This window comes from Coenobita brevimanus, chromosome 19 (assembly GCF_032717465.1).
Source record: "Coenobita brevimanus isolate Jiangsu-jjx chromosome 19, ASM3271746v2, whole genome shotgun sequence".
NCBI lineage: Eukaryota > Metazoa > Arthropoda > Malacostraca > Decapoda > Coenobitidae > Coenobita > Coenobita brevimanus.
The window spans coordinates 27,175,279-27,190,250 of NC_136972.1; positions in this window are offsets into that span (position 1 = coordinate 27,175,279).

Sequence of the window (14,972 nt, forward strand, 5' to 3'; positions counted from 1 at the left end):
ATTCATTTTTTAAAGCTGAGTGAGCCATTGGGGTTTGAGTGTTTATCTCTTGAATCTATGTGAAGTATTTATTTCTTTATTCCTCCTCATACCAGAAAATGATATGCAATCCAAGTTACGTCCTTTTAGTTCACTGTTCCTCCTTATTATTCAACTTGGGAAAAGCCCCTTGTTTTGAAGGAGTTTATTAATACTATATCTAACCTTTACCATTTGAAAAGTCTATCCAATGTTGAATAAAATCATCAGAGAGCAAGAATAAAGTGAAAAAGACATCTCTGGGCTCTGAGAGCTCATGGGTAATTCTGTGTTTCCTTTGGAATGCTCTAGCTGCATGAAACCCACAATGTTTACATCTGAGGGTATAAAGTACAAAAAATTACAGATACTCCTTAATTTTCAATCTGTACAGGTGGTTGGTGTTTAATGCTCACATATTACCATTTAGAGGCAAGTGATGCTGGTCAACCTTGTGTTATGTTGGGACTGAGTAGCTTTTCCCCAGTCCTTAAGCTACAGACTAAGGAGGGAGGGGAAGATAACAGATAGACAGATAATAGCAGATACTTTGAAATCACTAAAAACCACCTTGGAGTGACAGCCTTGCATACATAAGATCCCTAAAAGGTGACTGGAAGTTTTCTCATCTGCCATCATGGGAAAGTGGCTGGCCATCTTCCCCTACATGTACTAAGGTCCTAGTAACTTTAAAGGGGTAATATGAAACTTTTTTTTTCTTCTTCTAAAGCCTGGGCACATGCAACTTCAGGCAAATATAATTATTTGCCCTTAACCAGAATTTTAACATATATACCATACACCACAATATAAATTTCTAAAAACATAACTGGGTTGAGGGGATTTCTGACTTTTTAATTCCTGTAATCTGGAATGTCCTAACATGCTGGTAACTCAATAAAATAATGTTGCATTACTCAAAAAAATAAATAAAACTTACATACAGTATTTATTACCTGAAAATGCATCATGTAAGGGACTGTCTCTAAAGTAGCACCTCCAAGTATATGTATTTCTGTCCCTCCTCGGTAACAACTCCTCTTCCAACATGCAGTTCTCCCTCGCATCCTCTTGTCACCTTCTACCTGAAAAGTTATACAACAGAATAAGTAAACAAAGAAAAGTTGAATCTTCCTATACAGGTACCGCCTGACATTATCTAGTAACACCGACTTTCACCTTATGACAAGTGTTTTGAAAGACAGACAACTGGCAGAAAGTATAGGTGGAGCTAAACATAAGCTGGAAGTTATTTTATCACTTGTACACATAACCTACCCTGAAAATTCCTGTATCACTTTAACATTTTACACTAACGTAAAAACAGTACAGCATAAACTCTGATATGACACTGAAGTATTGAGTCGCCTATTTCTACACTAATCCTTCTATCAAACTAGCAATGAAATACTAGTAGGCCTAATTATGACACCGACTACTATATACCCTGAAAATAAAGTCTTAACTTATCCAATCATATCTAATACGGTAAACTCAAAACTGTGAAACTAAACAACGATGTAATCAAACTCCCTTGCCTGCTAAGACAGTCACTATAATTATTATAACAATCGGCCTATATCTCAAATTACTAGTGGCATCAGTTCTGAATGGAGTTGTCACAATGTGATGATGTGCCGCTGGAGTACTTTCTTACTATTTTCAAGCCCCTCTCGCTACCTGTTCCTTGTCTTCAACATGAAAATAAAAGCTCTGCATGTTGGTACCAGATTTTCTTAAGTGGCGTATATAAGATGCTGACAGCATACCCGGGACGTTTCCTATTCGAGAAGCTACCTTGCTTTTCTTTCCTCCTGGTAAACAATTTCATTTGACCTACAAAACTAAACTCCTACATAATTATGTAGACCACATTTTCTTACCTGTAATGTCCTGCTGACATGCGAATGAAGTCATCCTGTCATCACAGCTCTATCCGACACCCTCGCACCACGACGCTCCGTCCACTTGTGATACGCCAATGCCAATATGCCATAAGCGCAAACTTCAACCGCACAGGCTCGTGGTGTGGGGAATGGGGCAAGACATACACAGTACTCAGAGGGGCACCTATACACAGGCAAAATTTATAAATCAGGTCCTTCAGAATTTATTTTAACCAGTACCGAAAAGTAACTACTCTGAGGCATATGTAATACAGATTTAAACTGTCGTTTGTGTCAGCATTGAAAAGATGAAGACGTTACCTCGTATTTGTTTCATACAGTACTTTTTTTTTTCTTCTTAGCCAAAAAGCAAAGTTAGGCACTGTCATGCTTGGGAAAGGCTGTAGTTTTGGGATATGTATTAGGTTTGGTGTTTCTATGCTTTGCTGCTGATTGGCAGAAACATAAAGTACTGTACAAATATTGTGAAATTTTCGGTTGGGTTAGGTTGTCATACACGTACTTTTGTCTTTATTTTGTCCATTGTTTATACTGTTTATCTTGCACTGCAGTGTAACTATATTTCATATATTGATGTTGAATGATACAGTAATTCTTAGGGCACAGACTATGTTCAGGAAAAGTTTTGAAAATAAATTTTATGGTTTATGTTAAGGTGCACTCCATCAAAACTTTCAGCCAGTCGTAAAGTGAAAGTATGTTTGTATACAGCATACACGTGGTCTCGAGTCTGGCCGTGGCGAAATGTAAACAAACAGGGTTTCTTCCCCTCTACACGCAGAGCAGTTATACTCATCGCCACATACTGGCATCCTGTATAAGCTCTCCCGCCTTGGGGTTTCTGGTTCAGTGTTGGCGTGGTTTGTCAACTATCTTGATGGCAGGAGTTATGTCGTATCTGTTGGTGGGGCCATTTCCTTTCCTCGTCCCATCCGTAGAGGGGTGCCCCAAGGCTCAGTTCTCAGCCCCTTGCTTTTCAATGTTTTGATGTCAGACCTGCCCAACCATCCGGACGTCTCCACATTGGTTTATGCAGATGATGTGACTATCATTAGCAGGGACACCACCATGGAAGGTGCACAGAGGAGACTTTAGGCGGCTGTCTCAACTCTAGAGGACTGGGTTCACCAATGGGATCTGGAGATCGGGGTGTCAAAGTGTGCCGTGATGGCCTTCACCTTGCGTCGCATGCCATCTCAGCCGTCGCATGCCATCTCAGCCGGTGGTCAGGATAGGCACTGAATCTCCTCCTGTAGTCCGTACTCACACCTTCTTGGGACTTCATCTGGATGGGCCAGTCCTTACGTGGCGTCACCAGAGAATACCTCCGAACATCCTGCGCCAAGAGGCTAGACGTCATGAAGAGTGTAGCAGGGTCTAAATGGGGTGCCAACCGTGACCTGCTTTTAGGCTACTACCGTGCTGCCATCTTGGGAAAGATCAACTACGGGTGCTCAGTTTATGGTTCAGCATCCTCCACTCAGTTGCAAAAACTTGACCCGATACAAAACGCCGCCCTACGCATTGCCCTGGGCGCATTTTGTTCTTCCCCCGTGCTGTCCTTGCAGGCGGAGAGTGGTGTCCCTCCTCTACATGTCACCAGGTCGAAGCTCGTTTGCCGCCGCTACCAGGCCATACAACACTCCTCCCGCCACCACCCTCTACCAGTGCTCTTCGAGGAGGCGGGTGTCATTTTGTCACATCCTGCTTGGCCTGTGAGGTCCCACCAGCCACTCTTGATCAGGGCTCTCTGGGCGTACAGGTCCCTCTCGCTGCCACCACCACTCCGTCAGCCCCTCCCCTCAGTGCCCCCAACACCGCCTTGGAGGGACCTCTCATCTCTAGTATCATTCTGCCTGTCAGAGTCTTTTGACAAATCTCAGGATGGACATCTAGCACCAGCATTGTACAGAGAGCTGTCGGACACGGTGTATGCGGGATACTTTGAAGTATTTACTGACGTTTCACACACCACAACACCCGCAGCATCTGCTGCGGCAATATACTTAGTAGACCTTTCTCTCTGCCAAACATGGCGCTTGGCTGCACTTCATGATAGTGTCACGTCGGAACTTTTTGCCCTCTTCAAGGCCTTGGCCTTCATCAAGGCACATCTCCAACCCCAGAAGGTGGTCATTTATACAGACTGTCTGGCAGCATTGCACCTTATTGTGTCCCCCAAGGCACAGTCAGCGAGACATCTCCTCTATGAGATCCAGACCCTGCTGAGTCAACTTCTCCAGGAGAATTGGGTACTTCACCTACAGTGGATACCATCTCATGTGGGCATCAGGGCAACGAGATAGTTGACAGGGCTGCAAGGCTGGCTTTGACCTCAGCAGCAGTGGAGACTCTACCACTTCAAGAGGCAACTTGTAGCAGGCTTCTGACGGTTGCTAGTGGAAAGGCCTGGGACTCAGAATTGGCAGCAGAGCTCCCCTCCTCCACCTTAGGGGCTTACCGCACAGACTCCTCTTGTCACCCTTGGGCCCGTTCCACTGCTCGTGCCTTGGACATGGCACTCACCAGACTGCGCATTGGACACGTTGGTCTGGCGTCCCATCTCCACCGCTTACGCCTGGTGCCGGACCCTTACTGCCAGTGGTGCAGAGATCAAGAGGAAACAATTGCCCACTTTCTTTTGCACTGTCCAAGATTTCACTCCATGCGCACAGAATTGAGGGATCGTCTGTCTGTCTTAGGTGTACGAGACTTCACTCTGCCAGTACTCCATGGAGGTGTGGGTCTGAACAGTCCCCTAAGGTATCCTGTCATTCGTTTGGTGTGCGTCTTCTTAAGGAAGTCCAGGCAACTGCATCGCATCTAGGCAAGACATCTTCCCCATAAGCCACCGGAAGGGCTCCTCCGACCCCCTCGGAAATGAAAGCCCTAACTCAACACCAAGAACCAAGCAGAGCAGTTATTCACATTGAGCTCATTCAGTATTGCAGGAAAAGTTATTGATGGTGTTCATAATCAAATTATGCTCTTCAAATGTTGAACTCTGAATCTGTGTCCCGATATTGTGAAAAGTGCAAAGAAATAAGTAATATAGACCCGTATCACATACCGCGGAACAAGTGGAAAAACATCCCGACTCAGCATGGTGGCGATCTACCAGACTTAAGCCACAGTGACATATACCAATACTTAATAAACTTCAAAAGTGTATATAATCATAAGGAACTGAGAGCATACAAAAGTCTGGAGGCCTACAAGTACTTTGTTGCTGGATGGGTCAGAGAGTTATAGCAGACATCAAGCAAGGGAATGCTTCTACAGTGTGCATCATAACAGCTAAGGTAGGATAATTTAATGAAGTTCGTCTGTTTGTGTCCAGAATTATGTAATTTCCATAAGAATCTGAATTTGGTGAAAGCCCAAATATTTCACATTTAAGCTAATCTAACCTACCCTACCCTACCCTACCCTACCCTACCCTTCCCTTCCCTTCCCATTCCATCCTACCCAACCCTAACCTAACCTGAGCTCCAGCTAAACATAGTAGGTTAGGGTAGATTAGGTTACATTAGGTTAGGTCAGGTACTTTAGTCTCGTCTTTTCTCTATTTTTTCACCTACCTATGACTTGAACTCATTTAAGAGGGGTGTCTGGACACGTCTACAGCTAAATTGGCCATCGTTTTGGTTTTCTCCTTCTCATTACTTTCTTTCTGGGGGGAGTGGCACTCAGTAGGCTTTTTTGTCTAGTAATTTTTTATGCCCTTGGCCAAACACCTTGCATTAAAAAGAAAAGTATGAGAGGGGGTGTATCTGTATGATTTTTAACTTCATAGGAAATATCCCACATAAAGTGGGGTGACAATTCAGTCAGTCAGTCATCACAAAATGTATTAAATCCATAGGAAATCTGTCTCTTGCAGAAGAAAATCACATAAGTAACAAAACACTTCGCTTTGCTGTACATACCTGTACATACTAAACACTATATGGGTTACAATCAAACTGGACCACGTCTGACTCAGTTCTCATCCTCCCAAACAACACCAGTGATAGCATAATGACAGTTCTTTGTTTTCTTTACAGCTGAGAAGTCCAGGATGTTATATTTCTTGACTTTAGACTATAACATTGGTAATCTTTTCTTCACAACAACCTTAACCCGCAGCATCCCGTCGACGTTCTTTAATGTCCACACGTTTTGTCACTGCCAATCCCGTCGACGTACATAAACGCGAATCAATTGCAAGGTCCCTAATTTGCACAATTTTCAATTTTCGCGAGTGATTTTTGGTATGTATATACATGACACCTTCCTCTACAAGATGCCAGGCAGGGACAATGCCTTACCCAGCATGACCTCCTCCCCATCCCGGCATGCCATTGTCTCAGCAATTCACCTGTTATCAGTGACCTTGCCAGTAAAGCCATGTCATGCAACGGTACGAAATTCAGGGCCAGAGTGATTCCCCAATCAATGACAATGTGGAGGACAAACTTTACATAGCATTAGAGGAAGAAACAGTCAGAAATAATGATCAGGTAATGTGGCAAAAAAAGGTCAGGTATGGTGATGATTTAGTGAGTGAAACAATGCTTATAATGCCTATATTACTGCTTGAAAACCAATATATTCTTGTACTACATATAAATTCGTACCAAGTAAATAAATAAATACCATTTATGAGTGGTGTGAAATAGTTATCCTCCCATAGAACTCGTTTTTTTTTGTGCCAGCCTGTTAGAAAACCCAGTAAGGTAAGGAGGTACTCCTACCTGTATTGAGTATTTTAAACCTCAGGTGAGCAATTTCTCTATGAATTTTCGATGTTTCTCACCAAAAGCAGAGGTTTGAGCCAAAAAAAATTTTTCCAAAAATGGTCAGGATTGGGGGGAGTCAGTGGTGGAAAAGTGGTCGGGATGGGGCGGGTTAATAAATTGTCATGAAATTCGGTTGAATTTCCTTGGGGTGGAAGTGCACTTGAGTGTTCTAGGATACTAGAGCTCCAAGCTAACCAGTCAGCCATAAAAGATGCTGAAGGATCAAGTAATGGTTAAGGATTTGTCTAACAGAAGCATAACAGCAATACTGTTCATGTACATCTCTTTTGAAATTATTTGTCATCTAATAAGTAATACAGTGGAAAAACGACAATCTTTCTCCACAAAAAATATCTATCTATTGCCAGACGCCTGAATCCCGTTCGGGGTGGCCACAAACAAATCACCTCCATGTCGCCCTGTCCCCTGCCATTTCATTGCCCCGCTCCCAACTCACACCCCTCTCTCTCATATACCTCTCTACCCCATCCCTCCATCTCATCCTCAGCCTCCCCCTCCCTCTTCCCCCCTCCACCTCACTCACATACACTCTCTTCGTCCATCCAAACTTAATCATATTATCCAAACTTAACCTTTATCTTTTATCCTTCCAAAAACAGCAACAGAACATGGTAGGGAAACACGGTGATAATTCTGAGTTAGGCTTCATGTGTGGACCATGGTCTGCTGCGGTGGAGAAATGCCTAACCTTTCCCAATCTTAAGAATAAAATAATCCACATATTGGTTATAGTGTTAGCTATGCCATAACTGTATAAGTGTGTAATACTGCAGGAGAGAGGGAGTGACTAAGGACAGACATTAAGTTAGTAACTATTTTCATGTATGTTCTTAGTCTCTCCCTCTCTCCTGCAATTTTACACACTAATCGATTCAATTATGGCATAAATAACTACCGTACACTAACCAATGTGTGAATTTTCTACTGATAGTTTCACATGATTTTGTTACCCTACATAATTGGACTGCACCTGAAGGTTTCCTAAGCCCAGTCTCTATATCTTACATTAAATAAAACCTGGTATCTATAAGGTATCATTAATAGTTTAATACAATATTTTAAAACTTACCTGATATGAAATGTGCACTGCACAATGTCATGTGAAGGCTGCCAAACATTGGAAGTTGAACGACTGCTGCTCTCTTGACAGCATTTACCCACAATTTCCTGTGATTTATAACCCTTTCAGTCCCTCCTTTTCTGTTTCTAGTCTGGACAGGAAATCTATAAAAGGGGACATTGTCTCTACCTTCCTTATTTGAGCAGCCAAATGCTCAACACCACTTCGCCATCCTTGCAGTTTGCTAGGCAGCCACGGCCAGCAGCAGTTTGTTATTGTTTATCAGGGGATTGTGACATCATGTGCATACCATCTATAAATGAGCTTAACATTTATCAGAGCTACTTTGGCATGCAGTGTTATGGAGTTTACGAACCTCTGTGTTCATCGTAAAATTGAGATAGAAGCAGGGAAAAATGTCATCGTGGTTTTTGAGTTAAGTTGTACACGTTCTTTCTAGATATTGCAAAAAATAAACCTGATAAGACCTAGCATAGCTTTGAAAGCAATATAATATTTTCCTTCTTGTGATGACACCATTATATTTTCTTCCAGCGTGCTGCAGAATCTGAGTGGTTAGTGTTGCTGCCATGAAATTGCCAGCCAGTCAGTGCCAGGGCTTGAGCACTGGTGTGTGTGGCTGGTGCCATTTGCTATGATTTGTCTACACTGTGTTGGTTGGTAGGTAAAATGAATAATACAGTATATCTGGTAACCCCAAGGGAGGTAACAGTGGTAACTTGAGTGATACAGTACAGTGGCCTTGTATCCAAGGAAATGGGTGGATAACTAGCCACAGGTTCAAAGACCAAAGATACAGAGATGAGCACCTCATAGCATCTTCCCCCATCTTTACCATATCTTTACCTTTACCACCAGACCTCTTGTTTTAAGCTTTGGAGAACCAGTCCCCCACGTATGGCAAAGGAGTGTAGGGTGAGGGACTGCATATGGATATTCGTGTTGGAGCGGGTGTGTGTGTGTGTGACTGAGCACATCATAAAATTATGCCTAAGGACTTGTCTTATGTTCATGAATAGAATGACTATCTGACAGGTGCATTTGAAGTGCATGTATAAAGTAACAAAAAATATGGCAGATAATGGAGTCAAGGTTCAGAAGGTTTGACTGATGTATGAATGCTTATGTGACCCTTATTACTGAGTGTGCTGTTAATTGTTCTTCCATTTAGCTGTCTTTTTCTTAGTTTATGGCTCCTACCTTACCTGATTATTTAGGAGGATTAAGGGTTGGGATGATAATGTATTATTTAAAAAGGTTCCAATATGTTTGATATTTTTATTTATTTATTTATTTTTTACAGCTAGCATAAGTAGTACAGGGTCTGGATTCCTGAACCTACAGTGTTTCATAAGCCCACAAATCCTGGGTACACCTCACAAGCATAAACATCTAGACTTTTTTTCTCTCTCTTATTGCTTAGTTGTCTAGTGGTGAGAATTCCCTTGTCAAAGTGATGGCCTTGCATTGGTACAGTCCCCATGAGGTGACTGGAGGGTTTTTGATCATGTAATACCATCAGGGGAAGTAGGCTGGTCGTGTACCCATAAATGTACTGGACCATGGTAGTCTAGCCTTGGGTGTGTACCTCTCAAATGGGGTGGTGTTGGATTTTTGTGTGTGTTATTTATAGTTGCCAGTGCCATACTTTGACCTTAGTGTGATAAGTAACAGGGCACCCCTTCATTTATAGTTACCCATGCAGTGATCTTATTGTGGAATGTTTATTAGACGACTTTATGATCGCAGTTAGCTTACAGTATTCATAATACTGAATGCTTATAAGAAGACTTTATGATTCAGAGATAATATACACAAAACAATGTTGAATGATGTAGTGAGAGCAAACGACTATTACAGAAACTGTTCTTTATTCCTGTTAGTTAAGGAGACATTGTAGCACGTTGTCTATGTATTTGTCTGTCTGTTTATTTATATGTCTGTCTATTTCTCTCTGTGTCTTTATCTGTAACCAGATGTCATAACTCAGGAATAGGATGCCCATGAGTAAATCACCTCTTTGTCCCCATGTCATCTGCCTTCAGGTTGCATTCCTTCTATCTCTCACCATTCTCATTCAGACTCCTCTCCACATCCTCAACATCAGACTCCCAGTCCATCTACCTCCCCATGCACCTCACCTCACTCATATACACTTTCCTAGTCACTTTTTCACTCTTCATTCTCTTTCTATGGCCAAACCAGCTTAGTTTACTCCTGCTAACACTTTGCAGGATTGTGATGATAAATCTGGGTGGAAATAGCAGTCTGCTGGGCATGGGTGATCTGAGCAAGCCACCTTTCACCACCTATAAATAGGTTCACCATTTATCTTCTGCATGCTGTGGGTGAGTTTGAGTTACAGTCTTTGGGTCATGTTAATACAGTACTGTAGTTTTTTTTATTTATTTTTTTTTTAAGTTTCTTCCTTAATGAGGCTTAGCTATGTACATTACACCTCAGTATCCTCTTACAAGTTTTGAAGCATACTGTTTCGATGTTAAAGAGATATTCCGGTAAATACTCACTGGAAAATGTTGAATAAAGAAAAGGGGATAAGGAAGAGGTGTTATGAAATCCCCAATGCCACCTAGATTATGACCCATTGTGTAATTAAGCAGTTAAATGGTAATGCCAAATTCTAATCCAGTGTTACTTGTAGGTGCCTGAAACTAGGATACTGTACTACAAAATATTAAAGGGAAAATTGCAAATAAAAAAAAAATTACAGTACTGTATATGCTGATGTATTGATTACTGATAATATGGAGGGAGCAGAGAAAAGTAGTAGTAGTAGTTGTTCACTAGACAGTCTGGCCGAACAGCCCCATGAGGGGCCGGGGGGGTTTTCGGTGGTTTGGCCCCCATGCTGTCCCCCTCCTCTGCTCCGACAGCCTCTGGTGGGTAGACCCACGGCAAAGATGCCACCGCTTCAGGTCCTCAGAGAAAAGTTTGATGTTTTTGTGGCCCCAGGCTCATCTGAAATGTGAACCCAGTGGATTGGAAGCTGAAACTTCCCTTCTGCAGTTCACTTTCTTTCAGGGGATAGGGAGGGAGTTAAGGGACATTTGTATAACCAGGGAGTGGGATGTACCTGGTTATATTGATGTCACCTCATGAAGGTGTCCATATCCAGCACCAAGTAGCTCGGGGTAGAGGGACTAACCACAGATGCTGCAAAAGAGCAAGCAGTCTGGAGAGTTGCAGCCAGCAGGTGTTGTCTTCTCATTGGCATAGGACATTCTTTAGCTTAGCAATTTATTATGCATATGAAGCAATATTATGCATTTGGATGTTATTTATGCCTTTAATATTAACAGAGACTCCATGAGTAACATGAAAAAATATATTAATGTGCTACATCAAAAAATAAACTGGTAAGGAAAAGATGCTACAAAATTACTAACCCTAGGAGAATACAACCCCAGGTGAGCAAGGCTTACTTATACTGTGGTAGGATAGTCAAGGTTGTTTATTTTTTTTTCTCTCTCTCTCTCTTTCAAGCTGTGTCCCCTTTTTTCGATAAGGACCAAGGCATTGCCCCTGGGTAGGGGAATTAGGCTTAAGAATGTGTAGCACTTTATGACCGGATGCCCTCCATGATGTCTACCAGTGACCCTCGGGTGGTCTCAAACCTCCGAACCTTCGGCCAGAGCACTTTAACCCACTGAGGCATGACTGTTACACTGCTGGGGTGACGGGAGAGTGCTACCTCTCCCAGCAGGGTGGCTCAGGCAGGGTGCGAACTCTCTACCCTTAGGTTTCGAGTCAGGCACTCTACCACTGAGCCACCCTGCCTCCAGAAAGGGCCACACAACCAGGGTTGAACTCAAGTTGCCTTTGTTAGCATCTCAGTTACAAATAAAGTAAGCAATACATCCTTGAACTGATGGGGTGAAGGACAGTCTGGCTAAACTCTGTTACTATGAGAAAATTAAAAATTAAATTACTTGTACCCTTATTGGTTGGGAAGTTTCTGTTATCTATTTTGCAGTCAGGCTTTGTTAAAACATTGTTTTGTACTGCAGTCATTATCCTCATCATCATCCTTACCATCATGACTTTCCCTGCCATAAGAGGGTGTGAGGAAAGACTTATTACCCACTATTCTCACCTTTTGGTTTTACTGTGGTAATTTGTGTTGTAACCTTGTAACCCATATTGATTTTTGCAAGAGGAACTAAAAATTTTGGAAGATCCTATTTGCTTCTTTCCTATAAAAAAAAAAAATATATATATATATATATTTTTTTAATGCGAGGAAGAGGGATCCAAAGGCCGTGGGCCCGCTATTATCGTTCCTTCCAAGAGAAAAACAAAATACAAGAGAGAGCCAAATTCAAGATTTGATCATTTCGAGATGCCTGGACATGCTGCGTTTGAAAGACTGAAGATCATAGGAAGCAGGAAATACAGACAGAGGGAGACAGTTCCAGAGTTGACCAGTTGCATAAATGAAAGACTGGGAGTAACGGTTAACTCTTGCATTAGAGAGTTAGACAGAAAAGAGATGAGAGTTTGCTGCTAGACGGGTGCTACGCGCCTGTTGTAGAGTTGGAGGAATGCATGCAGACAGTTCAGAAGAGCAGTGACCACTGAAGCAGCGATAGAAAAGAGATAAAGATGTAACAGTGCAGCGAAGAGACAGAGGTTGAAGGGAGTCAGCAAGAGGAGGAGAGTTAATGAGACGAAAAGCCTTTGAGTCCACCCTATTGAGAAGAGCTGTATGTGGGGAGCCTCCCCACACATGAGAGTTGTACTCCACACAGGGGTGGACAAAACCCCTGTATAGAGTCAACAATTGTGCAGGGGTAAAGAAGGAATGGAGTCAGCATAGCACACCTAATCTCTTGGAAGCAGATTTTACAAGAGATGTAATATGATCTTTCCAAGATAAGTCCCGAGTAAATGAAACCCCAAGCATGTTCAAGGATGATGCAGGATTAAGCTGAATATTATTAAACGTTAGTGGGTATCCCTGTGGAAGATTTTATCGGGTTGATAGGTGTAAAAACTGAGTCTTTGATGCATAAACCCCTTAACCGCGGGGATGTTGGAAGCTGTCCCTGCACGTCTATCTATCTGTGTATTGCCAGACGCCTCAATCCCGTTTGGGGTGGCCACAAACAAATCACCTCCACGTCACCCTGTCCCCCGCCATTTCACTGCCCTGCTCCCAACTCACACCCCCCTCTCTCATATACCTCTCCACCCCATCCCTCCATCTCATCCTCGGCCTCCCCCTCCCTCATCCCCCCTCCACCTCACTCACATACACTCTCTTCGTCAGTCTTTCACCCTCCATCCTCTCCACACATCCCGCAGGGATAATCGCGCTTCGACTAACTTTTTAAAAATATTTGCCAAAAATCAGTTATTAGTCATAGAATATTATAATTACATATGCATATGACACATACCTTCAGCTTTCTCCTGGGATGTTTGTTGAGCCTTCGTCAACTACCATAGGACTTGTGGAGACTTCTGAAGTTGGGTAACAAAGTCTCCACTGTTCACTTCCCGACACCCTGTAATATAATTACCACACCCTGAGATTATCACTAGAAACATTATTCTATGATTATCAAGTAGATTGGAATCCATACTTCAAAAAAAAAAAAAAACTGTGAAAGCAATGTAAATTACGAGCGTGTACCAGCTTCCCACCCGTGCTCGTTCCCTGCTGGTATTCTGTCATTTATTATTCATAAACACACTCACCCTTTATATTCCTAGTACTTTATGACACTTATATATATCTATAGTATTTATCCATAAGTTGCCTTCAGTAATAGTAGTTTATTATCACTTCAGGTATTCACTTTCTCGTTCAGTAAACTACGTAGAGAGCGAAGCTTTCACTTTCACTGTCATTACTCCAAGTATTTGTACCCATATTCTTATATTACTAATTATTTACATTTCTATTTACATTTTCTATTGTATTTACATTATTTACATTTCTATTTTATTTTCACTGTGTTAATCACTGTCACTTGCAGTAACTTATAAAACTATTTTCCACTGCTCAGTCATATTTACATCCATTGCTTTCACTTGCTATTTACACATTATTTACACATTATTTACATTTCCACTTGCATTGTTTTAGAAATGCTTCAGGCTGTGGTAATCAAAAAAGCAGGTTACACAGAGAGGAACCTGGCACTCAGCACACTGCCATTAGGTGTGTTTGTGCTCCGGTGTGCATCTGGTGGTATGTGCACACACCTGGCACCTTCGGATCACAGCCTTCCTCTTCATTGTGGTAGGCATTTGCACCAGTCTGTGCCGATCCATGTACGCCCTCTGCTCAAGTCTGTCAGGAAGTCTAACAGAATGGTGCCTTGAAGCTGTTGCTGTCACCCTACCATACCTCTCAAGCAGCTGCTGAACACAAGTCCTGGCGAACAACCTCAGGGAGAAGGACTTGGTTGGCTTTACCTTCATCTTGTGCAGGATGAAGGCGTTCAGCATCGTCATGTCAGTGAGATGCAGAAACACTTTCCCGTACCACCTAATATTCTTCCTGAGGCAGTCGATCTCTCCAATCATCATGTCAGACTTGTCCATCAGCCGCATGTTGATATTGTAGTCAGTGACAGCATCAGGTTTCATAACAGGTTCGTCTGTCCTACGGTCGACCTTCCCACTGTCTTTCAGTTCCCCCTTGTGTATGGTGGTGAGCATGTGCACGACCCTTTTGTCATGCCACCGTATTGCCAGCATCTTCTCAGACTTGCGTAGGTGCACGTCTCCTCACTGCGAATTTCCTGCCTCGGGGAATTTTGGGAAGTTGGCATGATTACTCTTGACAGGGCCACAGGAGCTGATACCATGCTGTGAAAGGTATTTAGCAAGTTTTGGTGCTGTATAATAGTTGTCAGTATACAGCACATGATTCCCACCAAAATACCTTTCAAGCAGCACTTTCACTACACAGCCTGAGAAGCCAAGGGGGTGTGTTTTGTCCAGATCGACAGTGCTGGCTGAATAGATGACGAAGTCAAGGATGTACCCCATCTTACTGTCGCACAGTACAAAGAACTTGATTCCAAACCGATGACGTTTGCTTGGAATGTACTGTAGAACCTCAGACGTCTTCTGAACAGAACCAAGGATTCATCTATGACAACCTTCTGAAATGAGTGGAAGAATGACATA